A 5,623-nucleotide genomic window follows, 5' to 3' on the forward strand; every position below is an offset into this window, starting at 1 on the left:
TTAATTTTTAATTTAATTTAGTTTCAATTTTAATTTTTGAATTTTAAATTTAAATTTAAAATATTTTTATTTTATTTTGTTAAATTTTCGAATTCTTCTCTCATCTCTAATCTCCTTCTATTTATTTATTCATCCATTTACACTTCTATCCTCACCCCTGTGTTTGGATTCTCATCTTTTCCTTCTTCTATTCTTACTTTCTTCTACTCACATAAAGGAATCTCTATACTGTCACATAGAGGATTCCATATTTTCGTTTCTATTTTCTTCTTTTTCATATGAGCAGGAATAAGCATAAGAACATTCTTGTTGAAGCTGATCTTGAACCTGAAAGGACTCTGAAGAGGAAGCTAAGGGAAACCAAAGCACAACTCTCTGGAGAAAATCTGACAGAAATTTTCGAAAAAAAAGACAACATGGCCGAAAATAATAACAACGCAAGGAAGATGCTTGGTGACTTTACTGCACCAAATTCCAATTTACATGGAAGAAGCATCTCAATCCCTGCCATTGGAGCAAACAATTTTGAGCTAAAACCTCAATTAGTTTCTCTGATGCAACAGAACTGCAAGTTTTATGGACTTCCATCTGAAGATCCTTTTCAGTTCTTAACTGAATTCTTGCAGATCTGTGATACTGTTAAGACCAATGGGGTTGATCCCGAGGTCTACAGCCTTATGATTTTCCCATTTGCTGTAAGAGACAGAGCTAGAATATGGTTGGACGCTCAACCTAAGGATAGCCTGAACTCTTGGGATAAGCTGGTCATGGCTTTCTTAGCCAAGTTCTTTCCTCCTCAAAACCTTAGTAAGCTTAGAGTGGATGTTCAAACCTTCAAATAGAAAGAAGGTGAATCCCTCTATGAAGCTTGGGAAAGATACAAGGAACTGACCAAAAAGTGTCCTTCTGACATGCTTTCAGAATGGACCATCCTAGATATATTCTATGATGGTCTGTCTGAGCTATCAAAGATGTTACTGGACCATTCTATAGGTGGATCCATTCACCTAAAGAAAACGCCTGCAGAAGCTCAAGAACTCATTGACATGGTTGTAAATAACCAGTTTATGTACACTTCTGAAAGGAATCCTGTGAGTAATGGGACGCCTATGAGGAAGGGAGTTATTGAAATTGATACTCTGAATGCCATATTGGCTCAGAATAAAATATTGAGTCAGCAAGTCAATATGATCTCTCAGAGTCTGAATGGATTGAAGGAATCATCCAATAGTACTAAAGAGGCATCTTCTAAAGAATAAGCTTATGATCCTGAGAACCCTGCAATAGCAGAGGTGAATTACATGGGTGAACTTTATGGAAATACCTATAATACCTCATGGAGAAATCATCCAAATTTCTCATGGAAGGATCAACAAAAGCCTCAACAAGGCTTTAACAATGGTGGAAGAAAAAGGTTTAGCAATAGCAAGCCTTTTCCATCATCCACTCAGCAACAGACAGAGAATTCTGAGCAGAATCCATCTAGCTTACCAAATATAGTCTCTGATCTATCTAAGGCCACTTTAAGTTTCATGAATGAAACAAGGTCCTCCATTAGAAATTTAGAGGCACAAGTGGGCCAGATGAATAAAAGGGTCACTGAAACTCCTCCAAGTACTCTCCCATGCAATACAGAAGAAAACCTAAAAGGAGAGTGCAAGGCCATTGAATTGACCATCATGGCCGAACCTACAAGGGAGGGGGAGGACATGAATCCTAGTGAGGAAGACCTCCTGGGTCATCCATTGATCAATAAGAGGTTTTCCTTTGAGGAACCAAAGGAATCTGAGACTCATCTAGAGACCATAGAGATTCTATTGAACCTCCTTATGCCATTCATGAGCTCTGATGAGTATTCTTCTTCTGAAGAGAATGAAGATGTCACTGAAGAGCAAGTTGCCAAGTACCTTGGTGCAATCATGAAGCTGAAAGCCAAATTATTTGGTAATGAGACTTGGGAAGTTGAACCTCCCTTGCTCATCAATGAACTGAGTAATCTGGATCAACTAACATTGTCTCAGAAGAAACAGGATCCTGGAAATTTTCTAATACCTTGCACCATAGGCACCATGGCCATTAAGAAGGCTCTATGTGACCTTGGATCAGGGATAAACCTCATGCCACTCTCTGTAATGGAGAAACTGGGAATCTTTGAGGTACAGGCTGCTAAATTCTCATTAGAGATGGCAGACAAATCCATGAAACAGGCTTATGGACTAGTAGAGGACGTGCTAGTAAAGGTTGAAGGCCTTTACATCCCTGCTGATTTCATAATCTTGGATACTGGGAAGGATGAGGATGAATCCATCATCCTTGGAAGACCCTTCCTAGCCACAGCAAGAGCTGTGATTGATGTGGACAGAGGAGAATTGATCCTACAACTGAATGGGGACAACCTTATGTTTAAAACTCAAGGATCTCCTTCTGTAAACATGGAGAGGAAGCATGAAAAGCTTCTCTCACTGCAGAGTCAACCAGAGCCCCCACAGTCAAACTCTAAGTTTGGTTTTGGGAGGCCACAACCAAACACTAAGTTTGGTGTTGAACTCGCATATCCAAACTCTAAGTTTGGTGTTGGAAAATCTCAACAATGCTCTAAACATCTGTGAGGCTCCATGAGAGCTCACTGTCAAGCTATTGATATTAAAGAAGTGCTTGTTGGGAGGCAACCCAACGTTATTTAATCAATTTTATTTTATTTTCTCTTAATTATTTCGTGTTTTATTAGGTTGATGATCATGTGAAGTCACAAAAACTACTAAAAAATCAAAAACAGAATGAAAAATAGCATTGAAAATAGCACACCCTGGAGGAAGAGCTTACTGGCGTTTAAACGCCAGTAAGGAGCATCTGGCTGGCGTTTAACGCCAGAACAGAGCATGAAACTGGTGTTAAATGCCAGAAACAAGCAGCAGTCTGGCGTTTAAACGCCAGGATTACACCCAGAGGAAAGCTGGCGTTAAATGCCAGAAACAAGCATCAGACTGGCGTTTAACGCCAGAAACATGCACCATAGTGGCATTCAACGCCAGAAATATGCTATAGACTGGCGTTGAACGCCCAAAACAAGCAAGGAAGCGGCGTTTAACGCCAGCAACATGCTGCAGTCTGGTGTTAAACGCCAGGATTGCATATATAGGGTGTTTTACACGCCTAATTGAGGCAGGGATGGTAAGTCCTTGGCCCCACTTGATTTGTGGACCCCACAGGATTTCTTCAGGATCTGTGGACCCCACAGGATCCCCACCTACCCTTCTTCTCTCCTCTTCCCACCTTTTCATAACTCTCCTCCCCAAATACCCCTCACCAATCAACTCAATCACTCTTTCCCATCACTCCCTCACCACTCACATCCATCTTCTCTTCCCCATATACCCCACCTACCTTCAAATTCAAAATATTTTCCCTCCCAAACCCAACCCTAAATGGCCGAACCTAAACCCCTCCCCACTCCTATATAAACCCCTCATTCTTCCTTCATTTTCACACAACACAACCCTAACTTCTCCCCTTGGCCGAAACCTCCTCTCTCTCCCTCTCCTCTATTTCTCTTCTTCTTCTACTTCTTTCTTTCTTCTTTTGCTCGAGGACGAGCAAATATTTTAAGTTTGGTGTGGTAAAAGCATTGCTTTTTGTTTTACCATAACCATTTATGGCACCTAAGGCCAGAGAAACCTCTAGAAAGAGGAAAGGGAAGGCAATTGCTTCCACCTCTGAGTCATGGGAGATGGAGAGATTCATCTCAAAGGTCCATCAAGACCACTTCTATGAAGTTGTGGCCAAGAAGAAAGTGATCCCTGAGGTTCCTTTCAAGCTCAAAAGAAATGAGTATCCGGAGATCCGACTTGAGATTCAAGGAAGAGGTTGGGAAGCTCTCACCAACCCCATGCAACAAGTCGGGATCCTAATGGTTCAAGAGTTCTATGCAAACACATGGATCACTAGGAACCATGATCAAAGTCTGAACCCAAATCCAAAGCATTAGCTTACTATGGTTCGGGGGAAATACTTAAATTTCAGTCCGGAAAATGTAAGGTTGGCGTTCAACTTGACAATGATGGAAGAGAACGCACGCCCCTACACAAGAAGAGTCAACTTTGATCAAAGGTTGGACCAAGTCCTCATAGACATATGTGAGGAAGGAGCTCAATGGAAAATTGACTCAAGAGGCAAGCCGGTTCAATTAAGAAGGCATGACCTCAAACCAGTGGCTAGGGGATGGCTAGAGTTCATTCAACGCTCAATAATTCCTACTAGTAACCGGTCTGAAGTTACTATAGACCGGGCCATCATGATCCAGTGTATCATGATTAGAGAAGAGGTGGAACTTCATGAGATTATACCTCAAGAACTCTACAAGGTAGCTGACAAGTCCTCCACTTGGGCAAGGTTAGCCTTTCCTTACCTCATATGCCACCTCTGCCATTCGGCTGGAATTGACATAGAGGGAGATATCCTCATTGAAGAGGATAAGCCCATCACTAAGAAAAGGATGGAGCAAACAAGAGATCATGGACCTCAGCATGAGCATGAGGAGATTCCTCACCATGAAATCCCTGAGATACCTCAGGGGATTCACTTTCCTCTACAGAATTATTGGGAACAAACCAACACTTCCCTAGGAGAATTAAGTTCCAACATGGGACAACTAAGGGTGGAGCACTAAGAGCACTCCATCATCCTCCATGAAATTAGAGAAGATCAAAGAGCTATGAGGGAGGAGCAAGAAAGACAAGGAAGAGACATAGAGGAGCTCAAGAGCACCATTGGTTCTTCAAGAAGAGGAAGACGCCACCCTCACTAAGGTGGACACATTCCTTATTCTCCTTGTTTATTTATTTTCTTGTTTTTCAATTTTTGAGCTTTATGTTTATTTATATTTATGTCTTATTACATGATCATTAGTGTCTGAGTGTCTATGCCTTAAAGCTATGAGTATGAATCCACCACCTTTTTTAAATGAAAAATGTTTTAATTACAAAAGAACAAGAAGTACATGGTTTCGAATTCATCCTTGAAACTGGTTTAATTATTTTGATGTGGTGGCAATACTTTTTGTTTTCTGAATGAATGGTTGAACAGTGCATATGTCTTTTGAAGTTGTTGTTTATGAATGTTAAATATGTTGGCTCTTGAAAGAATGATGAAAAGGAGAAATGTTATTTGATAATCTGAAAAATCATAAAAATGATTCTTGAAGCAAGAAAAAGCAGTGAATACAAAAGCTTGAAGAAAAAAAAAAAGAAAAGAAAAATTGGCGAAAAAAAAGAAAAAATAGAAAAAGAAAAAGCAAGCAGAAAAAGCCAAAAGCTCTTTAAACCAAAAGGCAAGAGCAAAAAGCCAATAGCCCTTAAAACCAAAAGGCAAGGGTAAATAAAAAGGATCCAAGGCTTTGAGCATCAGTGGATAGGAGGGCCTAAGGGAATAAAATCCTGGCCTAAGCGGCTAAACCAAGCTGTCCCTAATCATGTGCTTGTGGCGTGAAGGTGTCAAGTGAAAACTTGAGACTGAGCGGTTAAAGTCAAGGTCCAAAGCAAAAAGAAGAGTGTGCTTAAGAACCCTGGACACCTCTAATTGGGGACTTTAGCAAAGCTGAGTCACAATCTGAAAATGTTCACCCAGT

General features: G+C 40.6%; 1 non-coding gene across 1 annotated transcript; it reads right to left on the bottom strand.

Moving 5' to 3' along the window:
• Positions 1-809: 809 nt before the first annotated feature.
• Positions 810-917, bottom strand: LOC112745107 (small nucleolar RNA R71). The gene has a single exon (XR_003173051.1). It is a non-coding gene; the product is annotated as a small nucleolar RNA R71 (small nucleolar RNA).
• Positions 918-5,623: the final 4,706 nt, after the last annotated feature.

This window comes from Arachis hypogaea, chromosome 14, assembly GCF_003086295.3.
Source record: "Arachis hypogaea cultivar Tifrunner chromosome 14, arahy.Tifrunner.gnm2.J5K5, whole genome shotgun sequence".
Taxonomy (NCBI): Eukaryota; Viridiplantae; Streptophyta; class Magnoliopsida; order Fabales; family Fabaceae; genus Arachis; species Arachis hypogaea.